Below are 27,074 nucleotides of genomic sequence, written 5' to 3'. Positions count from 1 at the left end.
TCCTTCTCTTCAATATGGGATAATCCTTTTGCACAGAAGACCCCTCTGTCCTGCGTATAAATGTTTGGTTGATGATTCAGAACTGTTTGGCATCTTTTAGGTTTACTGTATAGCACAGGGAAATATATACAAGATCTTGTGGTAGCTCACAGTGGAAAAAAATGTGACAATGAATATATGTATGTTCATGTATAACTGAAAAATATGCTCTACACTGGAGTTTGACACAGCATTGTAAAATGACTTAAACTCAATAAAAAAAATGTAAAAAAGTAAAAATAAAAAAAAGAAAGAAAATCTATACGGTTCCTACATGCAAGTAAATAAATAAATAAATAAATAAGAAAAAAATAAGAAAAAGAAACTACTAGTATTTGTTATCGATGGAAGCTTAAAAAATTACCACAGTTTTGCGGCCTAAAACAACATAAATTTATTATCTGACAGTCTTGAAAACCTAAAGTCTGATGTGGATCTTACTAGGCTAAAACCAAGGGGTTTGTAGGCCTGGGTATCTTTTTGAGGTTGTAGGGGAGAATCCGGTCCCTTGCCTGGTCCAGCTTCTAGAGGCTGCCGACATTTTTTGCTTCATGGCTCTCTTCCATTTTCAGAGTCAGCCATGGAGTGTTGGGTCATTCCCACGTTGTATCACCCGGACCTCAGCTTCCTTATTCTTATTCTCTGACTAATGACTCTTCTTCTGCCTCCTTCTCCCACTTCTAAAACTCCTTTGTGATTGCACTGGGCCCACCCGGATAATCTCCCCATCTCAAGCTTAGCTGATTAGCAAAGTTAATTCCATCTGCAACCTTCATTTTCCCTTACTGTGTACCATAACATGTTCATAACTGGCGGAGATTAGGGGTGGACGTCACTGATGGGGGGCTTCATTCTGGCTACCGTAACCGCCCGCATCTTAGATTTAACTAACGAAGGTCAAGGTTGAGTTCTTCAACTGGTTTAGGGAAAGTTAGCTGGAAGTGGAAATAAGATTTCTTGGATAAATGCTCAGGAACCTCACCCCAAGGCTGAACCTCTTTGTTTATAGTAGATGTATGACTGCAGGAGGCCATCCTGCAGGATCGGGTCAGAACCAAGACATTGGGTCTTCGGGATTCCCCAAACACTGTTGTGGCACTCTTTTCTAACACAAGGATAGTAGTCTTAAACAGCAGGGAATTGACATTTACTGACTATATATACTAACTATATATGCTTGGTTCTAAATGTATTATTATTACTATTCATACAAATGATTATACTGCATAAACACTGGTAATTTACCAGCATGTTTGTCTTGGAGAAGACAACATGGTCCCTGAGAGGAGGCTCCAAGCCCCTGGGTTTCTACCTTTGCTCAGGCACCCACTGAGCCTTGCCCATCTGCGGGACAAACACCTCTGTTAGATTAGATCATTTCAGAGGGTATTTCAGACCAGGCAGCTGTCCTGGTACAACAGCCCTATGCCAGCTGTTGAGAGGTGCTCTGAACTCTCCTGAACTGTGCAATGTTCCCTCCTCTCATTTGAATCTCAGAATTCTAGCTGTGTACTCAGGTTTTAGATTTGACCCCTCTGCCTCTACCCGGCCTGGACTTCTGGACAGGGGTCCTGAACTCAGTTCTTCAAGGTTTGCCCACTATCTTTGAGCCAGTCATTGCAAATTGGAATTTCATTAATTTTTGTTTCCTTCATTCTTACACCTCCTTCTACCTTCATTCCAACATTTGGGATGCAAAACTCTCTGCTAGGTCTCACTGACCTTGCCAGGCTTTATCTCAGCCTTTCGGATCTTTCCCTTTCTGATTTCCCTGAACTTTGACCAGACAATGGTACGGAATCTCATTAATGTAGAAGAAGATGCCTTAATAGGAGAAACAAGGCAACTTCTGATAAAGCATGTGACATGTAACTTCTTAGCAACAATTTTTAAGGGATGGGGAGGACAGGGAGTCACTCGTTCATATTTTAAATTCTGTAACAGTTAGAGCAGAGCGGTTACAAAGGGACTCTCATATACCTTCACTGAATAGGGAGATTGTCAAGACCGGGAAAGAAGATTTTGGCCACAAAAATTTGAGTCACTGTATTAAAACAAATCTCCTTTTAAACTGACAGATTATTATTCTTTTAAATAAAAACAAAAAAGTTTTTTGGCTTTTAGAGGGAAATGTTTCTCAAATTTCAAATTACCTAGAAGCAGTTTTCTCCAGGACCTTTTGGAAATGAAATGAAGGCTACAGAGAAGGAGTGAGAAGTAGCTGAAAGCCAAAAGAAAAGCTACGGGGGAGTGCTGTGTTTCTTTGGAATCTGTCAACAGTGTTTGGGGCAGTTTGGGGACACAGAAGGAGGCTACTGTGTCTTCCAAGGTGGAGAGAGGGATGCTGTGCCTGTGAGGGGAATGATAGAAGCTCACTGGCCAAAGTTATTCTGAAGCCAATCCATCTCCTCGGTGGGGGGAACAACCCTCCTTCTTCTCTCACCAGCAAATTGAGAACAGAGATGGGGGTGGAGAGTGGAGATTCAGCCTGGGGACCTCAGAAGTAATAACATTCTTAGAGAAACCCTTAGCAACATGAATGGGACCTGACAGAGAGTATGGAAGCCTTGAATGAGAGTTTTACAGAGTAGATGCAATGAGGGCTAGAGATACGCCCACAACCTGTACATTCCTACGAAGACTTTTAAGCTCCAGCTCTGGGAGTCATAGAATGTTGAAAGGTCTCAGAGAGCCAAGAACCTGTTATGAGAAGCACTGTGTCCACAGGGTCCCACTGGCCATCTGCTGGTTGCAAACCAAATATTTTTGCCCCAGAATAGATGTTCTGTTGTGGTTCTTGCTCCATGGGGTCGGGGCCAGGTGGCAGGAGTTTGGATTCTGGGTTCCCTGATTACTCTCCAGGTGACCCCAATGTATTTAGCCTCTGTGTACCTTCTCTGTAGAATGGGAGTAATGATACATCTCTCTCTTAATGTGTAGCGTTGAGATGTATGTGAGGCCGTGATGCAAACATTTAGCACACTTCAGGGTACATTGAAGGCATCATTAAAAGTGAGCTGCGATTATACCATATTTATATTATGATGGTTAGTTGAACTCATTAACCGGAGACACATGCTTGTAGCAGTAGCTGGAGTTCTGTTGCCTGAGTTTGTCCTACCTAAGGGTTAACTTGCAGATGTAAACAAGTTCTCCTTGCCTCTTCCCAGGGGACTGACTTCAAAGTTGGGCTCACTGCACCCTACAATTTGAATTTGTACTGCTTTTGGTTCGACTGTGAAATTGTGGCATGCTAGAGCTTAATCCAGCCAGCCTTACTTTCTTCTGTATTCCTTTGCAGCCAGTTTGGCATGAGCTACGTCTTAAAGCTGGTTTCACACTCTATTGTATCAAAGGTTAGAAGTCAACTTGAAACATGGCAGGAATGGACAGTAATAGCATTTGGCACCTAGATCCCCCTTTGATACAGTGTGAGGCATTTTAGAAACACTAACCTCAGTGGGGTTCTCAGATTAGGTCTGTTTTGAATTAGTCCCTCCAATCTGGGTGGTAAAATGTAAGCAGAGAGGTTAAATGAATTTATTCAAGTTCAGAAAGAGAGTGCTTTTCGAAACTGATACTCAGAACAAAATTCTTCATTGCTTTTCCATCACCCCCTCCCCTTCCGCTTGGCCGTCTCTGGAATCAAATGCATTCTCTGACATTTCTAAGCCTTCCATGTCTAGAAGGAAATATTGAAGTACAACATTGGTCCACATTGTCCCTCTTTTAGGTGAATGGAGAGTTTGTTACAGGACAGGGTGCATCAGGAGGGGAGGAGGGAAGAATCCTGCTGTGTCTGCTATTCCGGCCACCATGACTGTTTATCAAGTTACTGGAATGAAGGGAGCTGGGAAGTCTTTCCCGGGAACTCGTCACGGCCCCGGTGGTCCAGGAGGGGATTCTGGAGGCTCGCCGTTGGAAGGGGAGCAGCTCAAAACTGATGTTGAACATTCCCTTTTATTTTCTAAAAGTAGTGTTTTCGGCAGACCCCCTTCCCCCCAAACCCAGGAAAGTTCTAGGGCTGACGGCTTTCTAAGATGGAAATGATATAGAAAAAGAAGAAAAAGGAGGGGGAGGAGGGGGAGGAAGAGCAGAAAGAAAAAGCAGAGGAAAAATATTTTTTTCTCCTAAATATTTACCGAGGGAAAACACATCTCTTGGCAAAACGGAAAATCACAATATTTCTTTCTTTCTTTTATCTTTTTTTCTTCTAGGATAAGAAAACACTTCAAATATTTGAATTTAGTTTTAGCCTGTGCATTTGAATTACAGGTAAACACAATAATGGGAGGTGACCTTGACCTGGGTATCGCCAATATTCGTGGAGAGATGGTGGGGTAATCTAATCAAAGAAGACTTCTTTTTCATCAATGTTCCTGCCCTACAGTGTATCACTGAGCTTTTGAATTTGAGATAGAGGGAATTGTCCTGTTGTGGGCTAAAATCTTTACTGATGCTCAAATTATTGACCCATCTATAAAGTTAGACATCTTTTGCTTACTTGTCTTACCAGATTCTCAACTGATAAAAGTTATTGTAAACTATTTATCAGGGGCTCTGAGTTTCTCTCCAATCACTTGGTTAGGGAATAGCTTTCCACTTGTTTTCTATTTTAAGGCTTTATGAATGTGGCCAGTTTGAGAAGCTAACAAATGCTTTTTAACATTCTGGACAATGTGCCTTCATTACATTATGTGGCTGTTTCTGCTTAGTCGTGACTAAATCTATAGGCCAAACAAAGCAAGAGAGGCAGGATTTTATTTCTGTAGCTTTCTGGCTCATTTGAGAAGGAACTCCACCATACCGCCCTTCAAAGCTAATGCTAGAATACACTTCGGTGCTCAGCCTGGGCGCTCAGTCATGTTCCTGGCAAATTTCATGCCTTACTGAGGCTCCACTGGGAATGGTGAATCTCAGTGTTTCACAGTATCTCTTAAAGTCCCACCTGGGTGTGAGGTTGCACAATACACAATATTTCCTTCATAGACCCTAGCAGCACGTTCATGGAAGCCTCAAACATCCACTCAGTCAAATCACTAGAATACAGCTCCTGTGCAGACGTTCCACTTTGAGAAATAGAAAGTGCCCAGTAGACTCCTAGATGTTTCCTCCTGTGGTTAGTTTTGACATCTCCAGGCAATTAGGACCAGTCAGTCTGAGCAGATGTGACATTCAGCATCCTTTTCCTTTCAGATTCTGAAAGACACCATGGAGAACGTCAAGCTTAAAGTTCACCTTTGGGCGGCTCCGATTATTTTTGAAAATCAAAATAAATTGATGTAAGATGTACTTTAATGGATATAAGACGGACTTTAAAGGATGGACCTTAAAATATACTTAAAGCCATGTGGGGTCATTCTAAATGGAAAAAAAAAATCTTACGAGGCCAGATGGAAATCTCCCTTAGTGCTCTCTGACAGCGTCCTACGGTTGTAACTGATAGATTAATATTGGAAAGGACTTGGCTTTCAGTGAGGAGTCCAGATTTTGCCAGTCACAGACCACGCTGACGTGGGCTTAGAAGCTTTACATTCTCCTAGCTCTTACATATTGCACTTTGTGAGTTTTCTCTTGTACCATCAGGGGAACAGGACTTTAAGAAACATCCCTGGCCAGTAACTCTTTTTATCACAGTCTTCAGATTCTCTATCTAAGAATAATTATCTGTGAACATTCTTTAAATTGTTCATCTAACTTTTTGGTGAAACAGATCCTCCAGCCCATTGTGCTGTTAACCCTATTTATAATTCTTCTGGATAATAAACCTGCAAAATGAAGCATCTTTTACCAAGTCACTCCCCTCACAGCTGAAACTCTGAGGGCGAGATACCTGTTTAGAGCTTCTCCCCCGCTCAATACTCTTGAGCCTCTATCTATTTTGCAGGGGGCAGGAGGGGATGTCCAGTACCATTTCCTAGTGAGAAATGATTGTTTTCTCTCTTTTTTGTGAAGCTGAAAGGTAAAAAGCAATGTTTGTTGTTCTTCTTGATGCTTACAGGGCGGTGGTGGCGGTGTCCCTCCTCCCGGATGGGTGACTCACTCTGGGAAGACTTCAAACGGCGGGGACGCCCTAGGCAGCCATCTATTTTGTGCCTGCATAGTTCTTTTCCACAGACATTCCCATCACTGAAAGGCTGCTGGAAAGGCCTCAGGGAACACTTCTCAAGCTATATATATCGTGAAGGACTAGATTTTATTCTTTATCTCCAAGGAAAGAAAAGACATATGAACACAAGTCTACTGATCAAGCAAGTCAATTCACTATAGAGTTTCTAAATACTGTCTTTCAATTTCCATACTTCTGTCACGATGGACAGGTAATAACAGTTTGGAGATCAGAGTTAATGCCTGGAGCAAACTTTGGATAGCCCTGACCTAGGTCCTTGGTAGGTCATCTTAGTTCTACTCTCTGGACAAGCTAACACCCCTGCTGAGCCATGTGATGGAAGCTGATATTCAAAGGCCTCTCAGGTTGCGTTGGGAAGGAATTTTCTGTAACAGTCCTGCCTGCCACCTCTCTCACAGCCCAGTCAAGTGCCCTGGAAGAAGGGCTTGCTTTATTGCCTTCCTTTGACTAGGAGGTGGTTTCCTGCTCAGAGGATTCCCTTTGGATTTCCTGTTTCATTTTGCTCAAAATGTTTGATTTCAAGAATTTAGAGAATTTGGCAGAAGTCCCAAATTCCTTTTGAATTTCTCCCATGTGGCATAAGGAAAAATACGCAATTGAGTATCGGAGAGAGTGGGGGTACATAGTTCACCAGGGTAGGTACGCAAATCAAGCATCAGTATCAGCTCTGGGCTCTATTAATTCCCATTCACATATGGACAACGGATCTTCTGGGCTGAGGGAGACACTGTCCGATTTTAATGTAGGAAGCTTTCTGCTTCCATATATGTGAGAACACTACTTATAAAAGGGCGACAGAAGTAACAAGACCTGATTATAAACAAGCTGGTTCTTAGTTTTATTCTGCCAAACCAACTACTACAAAACTGTCTTTCCAATATGTGTTATTCCTGATATGTCTTCATTGTGTAACTTTAAGAGCTTTTAATTTTTTTTTTATAACATCACTTTTCTTTCTACTCAATTTTTATTCCTCCTAGCTCTTTTTATTGTGAAATTGAGAACTCAGTAGTGCCCAACAGGGATTTAGCAGATCTTTGAGGAATCTTTCTGAAGCCATTTTTGGCATTTAGGACAAATCCTATTCCATGATTACTGAGAATCTGACAAAGTCAAACTCTCTCATATGTATTTATGGAATAATAAGGGTAACTGATTGATAGGATTTTCATCACTTAGCTAAATATAGCTTTGACTTAAAAACAATGAGCTTCTACTTGGCAGTTAATCTTATTCTAAGGCAAAATATTTTAGAGTTGGTAAACTCAGAAGAATCTAAGGGAAAAAAAATGAAAGCTTCCGAGTAGACAAAGAGAAAGTGCACTAATCTCACATCTTTATTGGAAGGTAGATTTCAGGTGGCATGTCATGAAATAAGTCAATTAATTGAATTAAGGGTCTCTTCATAATATTCAATTAACATTTAGCTACCTCTAAGCACTTTAAGGAAAGAGAAATAAAGAGTAGTCAACCTATCAATTTCCAGAAAAATAGTCTCTACCTAAAAAACAAGGCATAACAGTTCACTTAAGGGGTAATTTTTCTATCATGCTAGGAAACTTCTCTGGATGCACCTCATTCTTTGCAGATGAATCCACAATAATCTTCTACATCTGTAGAAGGTGTGAAATGAGAAGGTCTCATTAAAACGCCATAATAATTAGCCCACTGCCCTGTAGTTATTGGCAGAGTTTGACAAAGGGAGTTTCTCGGTGTTTTTCTTCTGATTTACTTCCAAAGAGGAACAGAGCAGCGAAAGTCTTTTTGTCTGGGAGAAGCATCAGGAATGGACCAAGGCAGGGTCTATAGGAGGTATTAGAGTTAAGACCAACCCCACCCATGGTGAGGCCACTTTCATTTACACCTCTCTATGAATCAGGTCATCCCATCTTAAAAGATCCAGGTATAGAAATGAAAGGAGGGAAACAAGTAAACCTCAGCCTGTATTTTTGGAAGACTTGAAACAAAATGAAAGGCTTCATTATCCACAGTAACTTGCTCAGGGAAGAAGCTTATCCAGAGGATACTTCTAGCAAGTTTAGTTTCAAGATAACAAGGCAAAAGGGAAAGCTGCGGTTATAAATTCTTGCAAAACGCTTTAAGGGAGTTCCATGGTGATCCATAGGTTTATTGATTCCCTGAATGATTAAAAGTGTTGACTCTTTCATTAGGTCGCCTTCCCAATATCTCAATGTTGTATCAATTTCTGGTGTACAGCATAATGTTTCAGTCATACATGAGCATACGTATATTCATTTCTATATTCTTTTTCACCATAGGTTACTACAAGATATTGAATATAGTTCCATGTGCTATACTCTGTCAACTTGTTGTTTATCTATTTTATATATATATTAGTTAAATGTATATAACTGCAAATCTCAAACTCCCAATTTATCCCTTCCCACCCGGTAACGATGTTTGTTTTCTATGTCTGTGAGTCTGCTTCTGTTTTGTAAATAAGTTTTTTGTCTTTTTTTAAGATTCTACATATAAGTGATACCATATGGTATTTTTCTTTTTCTTTCTGGCTTACTTCACTTAGAATGACAATCCAGATCCATCCATGTTGCTGCAAATGGCATTATTTTATTATTTTTTACGGTTGAGTAGTATTCCATTGTATCTTCTTTACCCAGTCATCTGTTGATGGACATTTAGGTTGTTCCCACGTCTTGGCTGTTGTAAATAGTGCTGCTATGAACGTTGGGGTGCATGCCTATAAATTTTTTTTTAAAAAAAGATCTGGCTTTTGCCTTCCTTGACTACCAGCACCTGAGTGTCAGTAAACATAAAGAACAAAGGAAAAGGACACAAATATTTATGGGAAAAAAATGAGAAGAGTCAAGTTAGTTGAATAATTTAAAAAAATTAGTGGTGTGATTTTTGTTTGGATTTTTTGTGTCATAAAATTAATGTTTCTTGCTATGACATTTTTTTTAATATGCAAAGGTTTTGGTCACATGATAACTTTACATTATTAATATTTAATACCACCTATTTACAGTTGAGAGTTGTTGTTCTAGAAGAGTATTTCTCAAATGATTTTTGGTTATAACATGGGTAGGCAGGGCAAAAGATTCCACAGCCCACTTCTTCTATTCATTCCCACTCTATAGAGGGAAGAGAATATAGTAATAAGAGGGAACGTGTCACTGTATAAGCAAATTTTTGTGGTTTGCCTTAGCAGAGTGGTAGAGATGACTCGTATTTGAATCACAATGTATACATGACTTAAAGTCTGGTGATTGCAAAATTATGGTCCTCAAGAACCATTGATGGAAGCATATATCACTGTACACTCTGGGGTTAACCAAACAATCCACAACAAAGTCCAATGTAAATGCAGAAGCTAAGCCAAAAGTAATTCATAAGTGGAAGGCATTTGGAAACCATGACCAAGTTAAGACCACATTGATAACCAAGACTGCTTCCTGAAAACTGCAGGCGCTCCACAAGCTGTGCTCAATTAAAGTTACGCAAACTTGCCAGCATTACATAGCCATGTAGGACCCTGACTTAGAGTCATCTAATTGTGAGTTTAGTAGAGTAAACCCTACTAAAGCAAGAATTTAATTTTGTAAATACACCATTTTAATAACCTTAACTCATTCACTTAGTAGGTGGCCAGTATCTAATCCTGGAATGCACGTAATAACAGTATGTGAACTGTGCATCTTTTAGCTGTAAGAACCAAGGAAAGAATGTGCATTATCAGGAGGCCCAATGTGGATTATAATCTGTATTTTCAGAACTACCACTAGAGAATCATTCGTCATCCAGGCCCCCACTGAGCTATCTAGTGACAACTGTGGAATTTCATGGCTTTTTAAGGCAATTCTTTTCTTGTTGTTAATTTTTAAAAATTATTTTCTGTTTTTGGAGAATACAGGAAAACCCAGTGAGATTTGCCTGGGAAACTAAACCTGAGTAATCCCACATATTTCCAAACTCTGAGCCCTGTCTAGGCCAGGGATTGCTAAAAAGTTTCATCTCACAAGCGAAGTCTGATTGATTTGTAACGGATGCCTGAGGGGTGGTGTTGAAGCCAGAAAGGGGTGTCTTGATTGATTAAGGATGTTGGCCGTGACCATCGGATGGTGGAAGGGCGGCCGTGTGCCTGGTCTTGCCCTTCTTGCTGGAAGCACTCTTCTCCTAAACTTGGAGGCAGGACACGGGTTCTCTGTCACCTTGTTGAGGTATGCTTCTGAAATATTAATGATTAATTAAATTTTGACTTCCTCTTCACCGTGTCCAGATTCAGTTAAGGTTGCCAGATAAAAGACAAGATGCTCAGATAAATCTGAATGTCAGATGAACAACAAAGACATTCTGGTATAAGTATGTCCCAAATATTACAGAGGCCATACTTATACAAAAGATATTCTTTATCTGAAATTCAAATTTAGTTGGATATCCTGTATTTTTATTTGCTAAGTCTGGCACCCTAAATTCAGCATTTAGGGTACTTGACAGTGTCCTGGTATCTGAATTTATGTTACCTACTCTCCAACATCTTCAGGGTATGCAAACTCACTTAGCACCAGAATAGTTTTGTGTATCCCAGAGTGACCCAAGGTAAATAGGCAAACTAATCCTGAATTACAAATGTTTGATAAATCCAAGGAATGTGCAAAAAGGGAGTGGGGGGCGGAGATCGAAAGGATTAGGGGGTCAGGGGAATGTAGGAGTCAGGAATGTCCAATATTGTAGGTTGGGATTAAGTAGTTCGGAGGACTCTGAGGTGGGTAAAACCAGTTGGTTTAGAGGTGACTCTCAGGGAGGGAGTTAACAGGAGAAAAGCAGTGCAGCATTGTGTTTGATTCTTTCAAACCTGCCACTACTTCCACATTAGGAGTTTCTGGAATAGAGAGAGGATGCAACAACAAGGCATTTCTTAGAACTCAGGCTGGCGCTTGGCTTGGAATGGAGATTATAATTCTGTGGGTGATTCTGAAATACGGCGGTGATAATCTTTGGAGTCCTGCCAAAGGATTCCAATAAATACTCTTAACACTTTAGAGAAGAGAGGAGAAAACATTTAAGCACACGACGCCAGAAGCAATTCTTTGTACTCTCTTCTGTCTGCTTTTTTTCTTTCTATCTCTCTTTCACTTTGTCAGGTTTCTGGGAGTAAAATCTAATTGTCAATGTTTGTGTCCAATGACTTACGTGTATATGTGAATGCAGTTTAATTTAAAACCATGATCATTTTTGGCAGTAATTCAGAAGCATCCTAAGCTTTGTAATGCAAAACAACAGAAAAACTGGAAACCAGGGTTTAGCTGGAGATTGAATTTGTGACCAGCCATGGAATGATTTACAGTTAGGCACTACTACTAAGACTAATTTCCCCAGTGGTTTCACGAGATTTTCTGTGTGCTGAAGAGCCGCACTGCAGCATGTCAGGTCTTTGTCATCCTGGTGAATTGCATGAAATCAGCAAGGTATTTGATGACTGTAGGTTGGAGCTGTCATTGGGTCCGTATCGTGTATCTGAATCTGCAATAAATATCCAACTTAAAGCATCTTAGAAAATCTAACACAGACCTTTCTTTTGTCTCATCGGCGTGTTTTATTAAGCACAGAAGCACCTGCAGAGTGCCCAAGAATGGCAAACGAAACGTGGTTACGGATATTCATCTGATCACTTTCATATCGAGCCAAGATGCTCAGCAGCTTATGAGGAAATGCACCCACCAGCCCCCAGAGGAAGCTGTTTTCTCCCTCTATAATGGTCATTCTTGCTTTACTCACTGCAAGGTCCCCAGGAAGATGAAGGCAGGGGAAGCAGGTTATGTGCCAGGCAGCTGGATTTCCTCTAAAGCCTTCTCCTTTGAATGAAGCTTCCTTCTTCCGTTCACAGGTTTATAAACAGCCCTTCCTGTGATTTTGCAGCACAGAATATGAGTCCCCCTGCCAGCTCAGCGCAACCAGGTGCTAAGCGTCTGCTGCAGTGAGCCAGAGCCTCCGCACACTTCTTGTTTGCTATCATATCGGCGTTCTGTCATCCTCCAGGGAACTGGGAGGCTGACTGCAGCTCCCCATTTGGTCTTGCAGGTAGCAGGAATGTCACATTAACGTGAAATGCTGCTGCTCTACTTCTGATAACTCTATCCTGGTATCAAAAGAAGCAGGAAGCCCAACCGAGGCAGTACACTATTGCTCTGTGACCACGAGGTCCTGGAGGACATAGCAGAGATAGTGTTTCTTTTCCTTGATGAGTGAGGGCAACTCCCCTTTTCTTCATATGATTTCCTTTCTCCATATGACTGCTGAATTTCTGGCGTGGTAGGGAAAACAGTGATAGAAATCATTCTGGATGGAGAAACTTGCTAAGCCCGTGCATTACATATATCACGGAATAGGTTAGCAGTTAGTCCTTATTCTAGAGGCAAAAAACAAATATTGGGGAAATCATCCCACTTGTATGATTACTAACTTCTGGATTGTCCAACCACTGTAAGTGGCATGAAATTTAGATCAGTGGGTAGCAGAACAAACGTTCTACATTAATGATTATGGAATTGATTTGTAAATTACAGTAATAATTTGTAACAAATTGCAGGTTTGGTGGTATCAAAGTTAACCCTGAGTTGTATATCTGCAAGATTACACCCCAATCGAAGTGTATGCCAGGTGTACCTGATTTTATAAATATAATAGAAAATTGTGTATGTCGAAATTTAATAAAACAAAATGGTATCATAACTCTGTGATGGTGAAACAGATGTACAGAGGTTGGTATTTATTTAGTGATCACGGTGTGCCAGGGACAGTGCAAAGTACTTTGTATGAATTTTCTAATTACAACCCTTATGACAACCCCATGATTGAGGCACTATAGCAATCTCCATTTGATCCATGCAATTGTATCAGAAATGTTGAACACAGAAATTGACCCAGAAATGTTGACTAACTTGTCCTAAGTACTTAGGGGGGAAGTTCAGATTTCAGTTTAGTCTGATATTCCTGGACCCGTACTGCAAGGGTGAAAATTGATCTGACATAGTTGTCACGTAGGTAAACCTTAGGCTTGCTATGGCTCAGACTAGATAGTTGTTCCAACTAGATAGATACCCCACTCTTCCCTCATTGCCAGATCACCCCTGTAAGGCCAACGCCCATGAGGTCAGGGTTTGTATGTTACTCACCTCTGTATTCTGAGCTACATTTAGCTTGGACACAGGAGGCAAGGCATTCAGTAACTTCGGTGAATAAATGAGCAGGGTATTTATACATGTCAATTGATTTTGCAGTGTTGTTTTTGTATTTTGCTATACCTAAGGGGGGTAAAGTAACCTCACTGTAGTTATCAACATGACTCTCTCTGGAGTCTTCATCTTGCCAGAATAACAGGAAAACAATCTTAGGAAACTTAAGTTTTCCTGTGCTTTTTCATACACTGCAGCTATATTTGAGGGTGAGTTGAAGACCCTAAGCTAACCAGCTAAAATGGAACTGGGGTCCAATGCTCAGATTCTCCTTTCAGGACTGAGGTATATCCATTCTCCCAGCGGCCGAGAGTGTTGTCCATTGACAGCTCATAGCTGCATTCCAGCCTGGGACTTACCCACGGCTAAAAGGAGGTCCTCAAAGCAATAGCCCTTCTCTGCGGACAGAGCACATCCAAATAATGGCTGAAGTGGCAATGCAAAGGCTCAGCTTCCTAGCTCCAACAGGGGACAATTCTGAGGGTCCCTCCCAGTCCAGAGCTCCCTAAAGAATTGACTGAGGCCCCTGTTATAATTGCATTGCACTTCAAATCCTCACTCTGCCCAAATCTCCTTCATTCACTCCCTTACAAGTATTCCCAAATGCATTAGTCAATAAATTTCCTGCACACAAGTCTCTCTTTCTGGGGACCTGACCCGAGGCAGGAGGTTCCAGGATGTGGGCTCTAGGCTACTTGTAACAAAGAGAAGCGCAGGTGGGAGCACAGCACGGGTGTACTGTGGCTCTGTTAACATTTTCACTAAGGGTGAAATTGGGATATGATGCATGTGGAAGGAGATGCATTGGCTAGTATATTTCTCAGGCATCTGAGAAATTACAGGGAGAGTCCTAATTATAAGGACCATGGAATTCTGTAGCTGCTGTTGGTTGCTGTGGATGCATTGCAGAGAACCCGGAGTGATTAATCACCAATTGAAGGTCAAGTGTGAAACCCAGAGGGTCACCTTGGCTTCATAAAGTGAGACTTTCATCTCTTGCATTCAAAAGACAGAAAAACCTGATGCTCAGGACCAGGTCTTTATTAGAAGTGTAGCAGAGTTCCAGGGAAGGTCAGATTCTCAATTCTGGCAGATGTGCTGTGCCAAGGTCAAGGTCCTGGTTAGGAATGCATGAAGTGTGGTGATGGACACATCTAAGTTGATGTCCTCAAGGACATTGAAATCCAGATTCCCCTAAAACTTTGGGCCTGCAGAACTGGCCTTCTCATTTCTGTTAGAGGCTAGTGTCCCCACTCTTGCCTGAAGACATTTCAGTAGCCTCTAACTTATAAGACAGCATGCACCCCCCCTGCCTTAGGATCAACCCTCACTTCCCATCCTGGTTACTAAATTAGGATGAGGGTATAATGTAATCCAACTTGGGAAACACCAGTCCTGCTGAGGAAGGAAAGAGACTATATGCTTAAGCTGCTATAGGGTCCAGCCAATGTGCACCTGAAGGAGCTATTAGGGTCAAATAAAAGGATGATTCTTAGGAGTACTGGATTATAAAACTGGAAAAGAAAAATTGATCAGTATAGAAATACATTTCCAGGACATAGAATCTAACACCTGGCAGGCATCCTGGGAGTCTGCACTAATATACTGCGAGCATGGTTTTTATCAGTTTGAAAAAAAGAAATGGCCCATGCAGAATGAAGTACAAATATCAGACTCTCCATAGAAGACAATGGAGCAATGTATCAAAAGCTTAGAGAAGTGAGTATATTAGATGTACCATGGATATTCCAAGGAAGTCCACAAAACCCACCAGCTGGCTGTGTTCTGAGGGAGAATCTGGAAGATACTCCATTTACCAAAGTGGTAAGTGACATGATGGTGAGGAGGTACTGACATTGTTGGAAAGTTCAGTAATGACCATCCTCTGGAGGCTGGGGCTAATGACAGAAGATCTTTTAGAACTTTCTAATAGCAAAGGGGATGGATTACTGGATTCCAAAATAATAGGGACCAAGTAGTGAAGCTTGAAGGAGGACTCATCAGTATGAAGGAGGACTCATCAGTATGAAGGAAGACTTGGTTTTTGTAATGAGAGTCAAGGTTAGGTAGCAGTCAAAAGCCTGACTTGCAAAGAGCTAGGTTGAATGAATGAAGAAAATTTACATGGTTGAAATAGACAAAGGATAAAAGATGGGGGACAGAAGTAAATCCTCATTTTAAAAAAAAAGAAGTAAATCCTCATAAATATCCATAAAATATGTTAATATGATTTTTCAAAGATATAATCTCACTACATCTAGCACTTTATTGTAGCTGATATCTATTTGCCCTCTACAATTCTGTTAAAGCATCATCGATCTTTTTCTTTTTTAATCTAGGATTTATTACTCTGTTCTGTGCATGGGGTGTTAATAATTATTTGTCATTATTATTCTTCTCATTATTGAAATTGTTAACTGTAGCCAGGACACAGAATAACAAAATGCATAACTTGACATATAAAATTGACACTAGATTCTTTGTAAAACAATTTTTATTGAAGTACAGTTTCCAATTTTGTGTCAATTTCTGCTGTATAGCACAATACTTCAGTCCCATAGGAACCTACATACACTCCTTCTCATATTTTTCTTCACCATAGGTTACCACAAAATATTGAATATGGTTCCCTGTGCTATACAATATAAACTTGTTGTTTATCTATTTTATATATATTAGTTAGTATCTGCAAATCTCGAATTCCCAATGACATTAGATTCTTGACACTCATTGTTAACCGTATCAGCCACACTGATGGGACTATGCAGTGCTTCCCTCACAGCTGCCTGACTAACGTTTCTTTTATATTTTAAAACCTATAAACATCTTTCTTCGTATCCACAAGAATCTATTTATAATGTTCACACACTTCAATGATTCACTGTAGTCAACACTTGTAAGTAAATATCTCACTTCCTGGTTAGTTAATGAGATATCATGAATGAAGCCAGTATTATGAATGAAAGGGTTACCAAGGAGAGAAAGCAAACCTAATCTGGGATTCAAGTACACCTTCTTTCCTTTCATTTGTCCCTGAGATGAGTAAGGAAAGTGCCCAGGGGATTTGAGGTAACAACCTTTTGGCTTTATCCCTAGAAGGGAACACTTGATCAATAGAAATCAAGGTGTCCAATCATGGTGATTGTTAAGGAAACACATGTAAAACCAACAACAGTGTACCACGTCATGATCTTAAGTTGTCCAAGATAAATACAACAGTAATTTCTATAGAATCAGCAAGTAAACACTTTTCACTCAGCTGGTGGGACTGTCAGTTGGCCTGCTCTTTTAGAAGGGCAATTTGATAATTTGAGACAAATGCCTCAAAGTATTTGTTTTCCCTTTGATTTAGTGATTCCATAGTCAGAAACTTACCCTAAGAAAATTATCAGAGATGAGGCAAAGATTTATGAACAAGGATGCTTATTGAATATTCATAACACTGGGAAATTAGAACCAACCCAACATCTAGCAATAGAGGGATGGCCAAACAAATGTCGTCATGATTATGCTACGGGACAATATGCATCAATTCAAATTTCTGAGCAACATTTAATGACACAGAGGATGCTTATACCATTATATTAAATTAAAAGTACTGTGTTTATAGAATAATCCAAATTTTGTAAGCAAGGAATAACATTTCAAGGTGTAAAAAGTTTTAGAAAGAGCCAACTCTGCCAACACCTTTGTCTTGGATTTCTTGCTTTCAGGACTATGAGAGAATAAATTTCTGAAACTCAAGGAAAAAAAAAATTCCAGGAGGAAGATGAACCAAATTATAAACAATGTTTTTCTTGGGGTAGCAGAGTTTTAATTTTTTCTTTATAATTTCTCCTTTTGAAAATTTCCAGATTGGCTGTATATTACTTGTAATTATGAAGGAGTAATAGAAATATTCTCACATTAGGAATGTTTGCCTTTGGTGACAACATTAGTGCTTTCATGTGGTGCAGAAGAAAGCACTCCACGTGCACATGATGGACACGTCTGAGGCTCATTTCCACAATGTGTCCCACTGGTCTCCATCCTGCTCCTCGAAGCCCCAGTGCTGGTTCTTTGTTGCACATTTATTACAGACATAGCATTAAATGCTAAATCTCTTCCTTTTTAGAGTGGTAATGGGAATTGATCTTTTGTTATTCCTTGAGAATTACTCCCTAAAATGCTTCATCCGTAACTATACAAAATAAGGAAACTTCCTTCTCTTCTCAGAACCAGCAAACGTGTTAAACTCTGAGCAAAGCATAGAATTTTGCGGACTATAGTCTTTCTCGACCGCTGTGACATGAATTTTCTACTTACACCCACAGGGATATTTATGAAAAAGGAATTTGAGCATCACAGGGTGGAGGGAAAAAACGACCACTTTCAAAGAAACAATAATAGAAAGTTCCTGATTTCTGTGTCTACTGAATTAGAAGGGGAATTATTAGTTATGGTGAATGGAAACTCACGCAGTTATGAATGCAATGCAAGGTTGCAGTGTTTAGTATTTCTCCAAGGAAATTGTTTTCTTTTTCTGGTTCTATAACCCTTTTTTTTTTTAAAATTGAAGTATAGTTGATTTACAATGTTATATTAGTTTCAGGTGTACAGCATTCAATATTTTTATATATTATACTCTATTTAAAGTTAGTATAAAATTTCCCTGTACAATGTACGCTTGTTGCTTATTTATTTTATACATAGTATTTTGTACCTCTAGGTCCTATAGCCCTATCTCACCTTGCCCCTGTTCCCTCTCCTGACTTGTGACCACTGGTTTGTTTTCTGTATCTGTGAGTCTACTTCTGTTTTGCTATATTCTTTCATTTGTTTTAATCAGGTTATTTGTTTTTTTTGATACTGATTTGTATCAACTGTTTATATATTTTGGATATTAACCCCTTAACAGTCATATATTTGCAAATATTTTCTCTCACTTAGTACGTTGTCTTTTCATTTTGTTGATTGTTTCTTTTGCTGTGCAAAAGCTTTTAAGTTCAATTAGGTCTTATGGGTTTATTTCTGTTTTCATTTCTTTGGCCTTAGGAGACTGATCCAAAAAAATATTGCTACAGTTTATGGCAAAGGGTGGTCCACCTGTGTTCTCTTCTTGGAGTTTTATGGTTTCAGGTCTTACATTTGGGTCTTTAATTCACTTACAGTTTATTTTTGTATATGGTGTGAGGTTCTAATCTCATCCTTTTACATACAGCTGTCCAGTTTCCCCAGCACCATTTATTGAAAAGACAGCCTTTTTCCATTGTATATTTTTGCCTCTTTTGTTGTAGATTAACTGACCACAGACACATTGGTTCATTTCTGGGCTGTCTATTCTGCTCCATTGACCTACGTGTCAATTTTTGTGCCAGAACCATGCTGCTTTGATTACTGTAGCTCAGGAGTCTGAAGTCAGGGAGAGTGATATCTCCAGTTCTGTTCTTTTTTCTCAAAGTTGCTTTGACATTGGGGGTCTTTTTTGGTTCTATACAAATTTTATAATGATTTATTCTAGTTCTGTGAAAATGCCACGGGTATTTTGATGGGAGGTGCATTAAATCTGTAGATTGCTTTGGGTAGTATGGACATTTTTAACGATATTATTTCTTCCAATCCAAGAACATGGGATATCCTTCCATATTTTGGTATCATCTTCAATTTTCTTTATCAATGTTTTATGGTTTTCAGAGTATACAGGTCTTCACCTCTCCTTAGTTAAGTTTATTCTTAGGTATTTTACTCTTTTTGCTGTGATTTTAAATGGGATTTTTTTTTGCTTGCTTTTTCTGATAGTTCATTACTAGTATGTAGAAAAGTAACAGATTTCTGTATATTAATCTTGTATCCTGAAACTTTACTAAATTCATTTGTTAGTTCTAAACAGTTTTGGTGGAGACTTTCTGGTTTTCTATATACAGTATGTTATCTGCAAATAGTCAGTTTTTCTTCTTCCCTTTCAATTTGGATGCCTTTTATTTCTTTTTCTTGTTTGTTTGCTGTGACTAGGACTTCCAATACTATGTAAGTAGAAATTTTCGGAGTGAGATTCCTTGTTTCGTTTCTTAATTTAGAAGAAAGACTTTCAGTTTTTCACCATTAAGTATGATATTAGCTGTGGAATTGTCATAAGTGGCCTTTATTGTCTTGCCCTATACAAATTTTAATGAGTGTTTTTATTACGAATGGATGTTGAAATTTGTCAAATGCTTTTTTTTGCATTTATTGAGATGATCATGTGATTTTTATCCTTCCTTTTGTTAATATGGTGTATGACATCGATTGATTTGTGAATACTGCATCCCTAGAACACATTCCACTTGATCATAGTGTGTGATCTGTTTCATATATTGTTGGATTCAGTTTGCTAACATTTTGCTGAGGATTTATATTCATCAAAGATACTGGCCTGTAATTCTCTCTCTCTCTCTCTCTCTTTTTTTTTTTTTTTTTTTTTTGTAGTGTCTTCATCTGGTTTTGGTTTCAGGGTAATGGTGGACTCAAAGAATGAATTTGGGAGTGTTCTGTCTGCTTCAATGTTTTGGAATAGTTTGAGAAGGATAGGTATTTCTTCTTTATATATTTAGTAGAACTCCCTTGTGATGCTGACTGGCTCTGGACTTTTGTTTGCTGGGAGTTTTTCAAATTACAAATTTAATTTTACTACTAGTGATCAGTCTGTTCAGATTGTCTGTTTTTCCTTATTTGATCTCAGCAGGTTTTATGTTTCTAGAAATGTGTCCATTTCTTCTAGATTGTCCAATTTGTCAGCATGTAGTCTGCAGTATTCTCTTATAATTTTTTTGCATCTCTTTGGGCATCAGTTTTTATTTCTCCTCTTTCATTTTTTATTTTGTTTATTTTGGTCCTTTCTCTTTTCTTCTTGAAGAGCCTTGCTAGAGGTTGATCATTTTCGTTTATCTTTAAAAAAAATTCTCTTGGTTTCATCGCTCTTTTCTATTGTGTTTGTTATTGGTGGTGGTGGTGGTGGTGTTCAACATTTTATTTATTTCCTGAGGGATCTTTATGATTTCCTCCCTTAGGCTGACTTTGGGCTATTTTGGTCTTCTTCTTCTTTTTTTTTTTTTTTTCCTTCCTAATTCCTTTAGATGGTGGGTTAGGTTGCTTATTTGAGATTTTTCTTGTTTCTTGAGGAAGGACTGTATCACTATAAACTTTTCTCTTAGAACTGCTTTTGTCGCATTCCATAGATTTTTGGAAAGCTGTGTTTCCATTTTCCTTTGTCTTGAGGTATTTTCTGATTTCCTCTTTGATTTCTTTGTTGACCCATTGGTTCTATAGTACCATGCTGTTTCGTCTCCTCATGTTTGTGCTTTTCTGATTTTTCTTTCTGTGATTGACTTCTATCATCAAACCACTGCACTCAGAAAAAGTGCTTGGTATAATTTCTATCCTCTTAAATCTGTTGAGACTTGTTTTGTTGTCTAGCATGTGGTTTATCCTTGAGAACATTCCATGCACACTTGAGAAGAATGTGTATTCTGTTGTTTTTGGATGAAACATCTTGTAGCTATCTATTAAGTCCAACTGGTTTATTGAGTCACGTAAGACCACTGTTGCTTATTGATTTTTTTTGTCTGGAGGATCTGTTTGTTGATATAAGTGGGGTGTTAAAGTTCCCTACAATTATTGTTTTATTGTTAATTTCTCCCTTTATGTCTGTTAATATTTGCTTTATATATTTAGGTGTATCCTCCTTTACTTTTGGTTCTCTTTTACTAACATCTCTCCCAGCACAGGTTTTACAAAGTATGATATAGAAAATAAATGAAAACAAATAAAATGCTGTAAAATCACCACATGTTTTCTAGGAATACAGGAAAAATATTTTTTCTTTTCTTTTTCCTTTCATTCCTCCATCCCTCCCTTCCTCTATTGCTCTCTTTCTCACTCTTGACCTCACTTTCTCACTCTCTTACTCTTTTTTTGGCTTCTTGATTTAGGTTGTTACATAAAGTCTGATCCTATTTTTTCCTTTCAAGGTAAGAATATATCAAATCTTAGTTTTGAAAACCATGTTTTAACATGCATAGCCATAACTGCTGAGATAGGAACATGTTCTGCTGTGTAAGATGGTATCATCTTTTGGGATTTAACTTGTGATATGTAACTTTGCTTGGACAAGAATATTTATAAAAAGAGTGCCTTTCCTAATTTTCAGACTTGGAAATGCCTTGTGGTTGTTTTCAAATGGTTTACTCACTGTGAATTCAAAAACCAGGGAAAGTCTTATTTCTTGTTTCTTTCAATAATTTTAACAAACATCTGCTAAAAGCTCCCAGGGGTATATTTTGCACAGGACTAAAAAAGGACTGCTGGTGATGCTAAGAGCCTGTTACTTTCAGAATATGTAACCTAGCTAAATATGCATTACGATTTAATAAATCCATGAATAGATATTATATGGAGATTGCAGACCAGCTGTTCCCTACTAAAATAAGCCAGAGGAAAAGGAGCTGTAGTTAAAAGTATTCAGGTTCAATATAAGGAAGTGGAAGGAGTTGCTGGGGAGCTTTTTGAATCCCCTATAAAGATCCTTACTCAGAATGCTGAATATCATCAGGGCTGGCCTGTGATTTCCAAGTCTTGCAAGTTAAAAAAAGAACAAAAATATCGACTTGGATTTTAAACTTAGATGGAAATTATTTTAGTCACTGAAATAAGTTCTCAAGCTGTACTGAAAATAAGGAGGAAATTTTCCATTCAGAATTTCTGGAGTTAAAATAGACCCCATTCACCTTTTCCTTCTTTGTGTCAGCACAGCAAAAACGAAATCCCTGCAGATTATAGAAGCAGCTTCAGACCTTGCACCAAACCTCCACCATTGGAGCTTTCTCACTGGGACTTTGCAATAAATTCCCTGTCTCTTACCCTACCAACCAGAGTCAGATCTGCTGTAAAACTGAAGCAACAAGAGTTCTTTTAATTTATACAGTAATCTTTTAATGTTGAATGCTTTCTTGTTTAGTGTCTCATTTAATATTCCCAACAATGCTACAAAAGAGGAATACTTATCCCCATTTTCTGATATGAAAAATGAGAATCACAGGGTGATCTATACAAAATTACCTACTTTGTAAGTGGCAAAGCCAGGAGAACACCCAGTTTTAAATCTTAGTTAAGGGCTCAGTGTGTTGTAACTCCGTAATTTTGATGCACTTAATCTTGTTTTTTTTCAGGGGTGTTCCACCTTCTAACAATGTGGCTGATTTGATTGGAATGATCCTGCATATTCACCCTTCTAAGAAATTGCAAGGAAAATACTCAGACTGGAGCTTTCCAGAAAACACCCTTGATGTAAAACATTCCTACTTATCCATTCACTGTAAGCATTGACAGTATAGTTTATTACTCATCAATTGTGTAACAAGTTATTTAACATCTGTAGGTCTCAGTTTCTTCATCTGTATAAGTGGAAATAATAATAGTACCTTCCTTAAAGGGCTTATGATTTATATAATAACAATAATAATAAGGTCACAAATGAACTAAGTATTATTTTGGTTTCTTGAATATGTGTAAGCACATTTGACTGTCCTTTATGATTGGACTACTGCATTCTGTTGATACTTATTTTGTAGTTGGCTTTATTCCTTTGATAACTATGTAAGTTTAAAAAGCTTAAGATCTAATCTGATCTTAGAAACAATAATTAATATATATATGTAAACCAAAAAAAGTGTAGTATACTGTATATATGTATTTACATGTAATATAATGTGTATTTGCAGTTGAACTGTAATAATTGTACCTAATAAAACTGAAAAAAAATGAAGGGCTGTTGAGAGGAAAAATTAAGTTAATACATGTAAGGTGTTTGGAACAAACTATGCTTGGACAAAATATGCAGAGTGAAAACATTGGCTAATATCACAAATTTGCCATCAACTCTAGACTCCAACTTGGCTTCCAACCATGTGACAAAAGGACAATTAACTAATTTTATAAAAGTCATCTATAATATACCCCCTTTTAAGGTATTTGAAGAATGTAGGGATGAATAACAAGTAATACTTGCCTCCAAGAAGCTTAGCATTCAGTGGAAGAGATATGAAATATATGCACATTTCTATAGTCCAAGTCACAGTAAGTAATGTAAGACCAGAGCACATAGGAAGCAGGAATTCTTAACAACTGGAAGGATCTGATAAGATTTTAATGTGCGATGGAACTTGGAAAGTCTTATTTGCTTTGAGTCTCTACAGGACCTTGCTCAGTGGCTGTTACATAGAAGGTGCTCAGTGGATATATGTGGAGTGACTGCATATGGCAGGTGGAGGTCAGAGGTTTGGGGCAGGCTTCTTTGGAGGGGAAAAAGCATAAGCCAAACATGGAGGTATAAAAAGGATCTAGTTAGGAAGTCCATGGCTGGTGGATTCATGGTTTGGGGGTCAGTGGATGAAGAAATTATCAAGGTAGATTTAGTTTCAGTTATTGGATGGTTTTGAAGGAGCTTCTAGAGATTTAGATTTTATGTGATACCAATGGGGGTGAGCAGAACATCACACAGTTCTGAGAAGGGTCTGGTGTGATTGGGTATAGACTATAAGACCATGCCTTTTATGATTTTGAAGACTATTAGGATGGTGATCTGATATCCAGTACTAACAAGATCACAGCCACTCCACTCACAACGTTGCCAAGGGAAATGTCGATGTTGTGGGTTAAGGTTACTAGTTAGACTTTTTGTCCTCAACTCCCAAGGACTCTAGTAAGATGGGCTTGGAAGGTGGCATGTAGACCAGAAGGTTAAGGAGGCTCTTTGCTATCCTTAAGCCTAGACCTTAACCTGGGTACTGCATTCCTGCTGGCTTCAAGGGTGGAGAGAAACTTTTGAGATTAGTGGACTGAAATTTATATGAAACAGAACTGATGAGCAAGGCAACTGGATGACTTAATCTCCCCCATGTGGAAGAAGTCATGAGCTATATTGCCATTCCTGGTCCACAATAGGAGAAAACAAATAAAGAGCCATGCCAGTGGGCATGCGCATTAACCCACAGTGATCCTGCTGATGAGTAAATGCAGCCCAGGCTCATGCCTGGAATCTGACTCATTACATGAGTGCCCCTCCTCCTAGAGGGAAGAAAAAGAAGGTTCAGGGGAAAATCGATATTTGTTTTTTCAGAGAACTACCTGGAAGATGGCTTAAAAAGAACTATTAGAGGTAGAGAGAATTTGAGTTAGGTCAATGTGAGTGGAACTGGAAAGGGAATTTGATTTCAAAGACATTGAAGAATCTGATCTGAAGTTGGGATGAAAGATACAGAGGCATTGAAGCTAATTATCTGTATCCCATCTCTTGTGATAGGAAGGATGGTGTTGCTGCCATTACCTGAGATAAGCAATGAAGAGGCCATGATGATTTATATTCCTTTACAGTTTTAGTGTAGCCTTTACACACACATATCTGCTTGTATTATGAAGCTACCTTGAGGCTAAGCAGAGCTATATGCTAATTAACAAGTAACATTACAGTGTTAAGAGAAATGGAAGGATGAAACTACCTTGTTTTTTTCTTTCCTAGAGTATAAGAAATAGGAAGATAGAATTCTTCAGGAGGGAGGTAGACTCAGGGTCTTGGAACAAATGGCTGCTTGTTTGACATACTTTTTGTGTCTCAGAGGATCTCAGAAAACATCTAAGTGGTGCTGAAAGCTTTTGGAAGGATTATGTGAAAAAAAAAAGTTGTGAAAGAAGGCAATCATAAAAATTACTCTCTGGGCAATATTTTCATAGTTGAGCAAAGAGCCTTTGCTCTTGCAATTGTTTAAATATATGAAATAAGAGACTCCTTTTTAAAGCGAGCAGTGTTATTTTTAAAAGAAGGACAGGAACAACATGATGATTCTAGGCTTATGAAGAAAGATATATATATGTACCTTAGCATTTGCCCTGGATTCACTGAAAGGAAACTAGTGGTGGGTGCAGGACAAACAGCTAAGATAAGAAGTGCTGAAAGGTAGTTGATATTCCAGGTTCATATTTCAGGAAGACAAGAAAACGCTTATGACATAGTTTGATTCTTAGCTACAGACATTGGGATCTCTTTAAATACTTACATCCGACACATTTCACAGGCCTCATAATTACTTATCTTTTCCCCATACCTCCTAAATGATCAAAATATTGTATGAGCCAGTGCAGTTTAAAAACTCATTTCATGTCACTATAAATATTTTTATGAAAAACTGTATTTCCCAACCAAAACATTAGTGAGAAGAAAGGCATTGTTTTACTTTTGTCATCCTCTCCCCACCACACACACACAAAATCTTTGCCTGACTCAATTAAAAACATCTGTATTCTCATGCTAGCTTCTGTAGTTAATCTGATATATTTTGATAGAAATATGTGAAGAAAATCACTGTATGTTACTGGAAAGGGGAGAATAATTTTAATAGCACATTGAGATAATTGTGAATATTCTTTGATACTATACCAATACTTGGCAAGTGGTAATTTTTAAAAAGGTTGTTTACAATGTGAAATCTGAGATCCTGTCAATGAACATTTTGCACTGTTAATAAAATCTATTGGTGTATCCCGTTGCGGGGGGAAATGCCTATAACAGAGAAGGGACTCAAACTCACCAACTGCTAACAAGACATGTAATTAAGAGTGCAGTGCAATTTATGAGAATCAATTCTAGGCAGACTGGAAGGTCGAAGGACTGGACACTTAGGCATCAGAGGCATAATCCAAGGTGGTAGTTTGAGCTGTGGGGAAAAATGGGAAAAGTAGAGCTGGAACTATGGCCAGTGGCTGGGGGAAAATTGTAAGAACCCAGTGTCAAAATAAGAAGAAGGACCTTGATCAGCGAGAGTGTCTTCATTTGGGTTCTTATTAGGACAGGAGTCAGTTCTCAGGATGCACTATTTTGAGCCCTTATAAACGAATGAGTGAGCTCTTCATGTATGTATAGAGAATGATTCTGCAGAGCGAAACAAAAGAAATAGAGAGCTCTCGATATAGTTTGTTAACAACTGTTTAAAATAAAAGGTGCATGGTTTTATCTATCTACCTTAGAAATTCTGGAAGGGTCCACAAAACCTGTAATAGTGGCTGCTTGGTATGTTTTTGGTGATGGAGAACTTGAAAAAAAGGATGGAAAGAAGACTTTAGCTTCTATCTATAAATCGCTATATGACTTATGGAAAAATTAAAGATATACATTTAAAAAAAGGTGGGCTTCTTAGGGATTTTAGGTGAGACTAAATGGGGTTATGTGTGTTGGGAAGGGTAGAGAATGAGGTGGCAGTCATCTCACATCATGGAAGGAAATTTTTTGTTTTAGTGAGTTGTTTCAAATATTTATCATCTATAATTGAATGTATTTAATGTATAAGCTAAAAACTTTAACTCATAAAATCAAATGCATGAAGTGAGTCCAGGTTAGAGGCACATTTCCTTGGACAATAGAAATCAATCAAAACCACTCATGTTTGGAGCTGCATGGATCTTTGGCTCTTTCTTGCTATCTTCAGCACTATAGTTAAAAATCAAAGGAAAATCTAAGATATGAACCAACTTCTCGTATGTGAAATTGTGAAGTAAATTCCATGTGGCAATAACTTAGTGATAGAGCTCTTCCTACTTGCAGATATTTTATTGTTTGTTTATTTATTTGTTTTTTTCTAGTTGGTGTCAGCAACATTTTGGTTTAAAAACACCAACAAATCAACTGT

This window comes from Vicugna pacos, chromosome 5 (genome assembly GCF_048564905.1).
Source record: "Vicugna pacos chromosome 5, VicPac4, whole genome shotgun sequence".
In the NCBI taxonomy this organism is placed as follows: Eukaryota; Metazoa; Chordata; class Mammalia; order Artiodactyla; family Camelidae; genus Vicugna; species Vicugna pacos.
The sequence above is the reverse complement of the archived record's forward strand: the minus strand, read 5'-3'. Positions refer to the sequence as shown.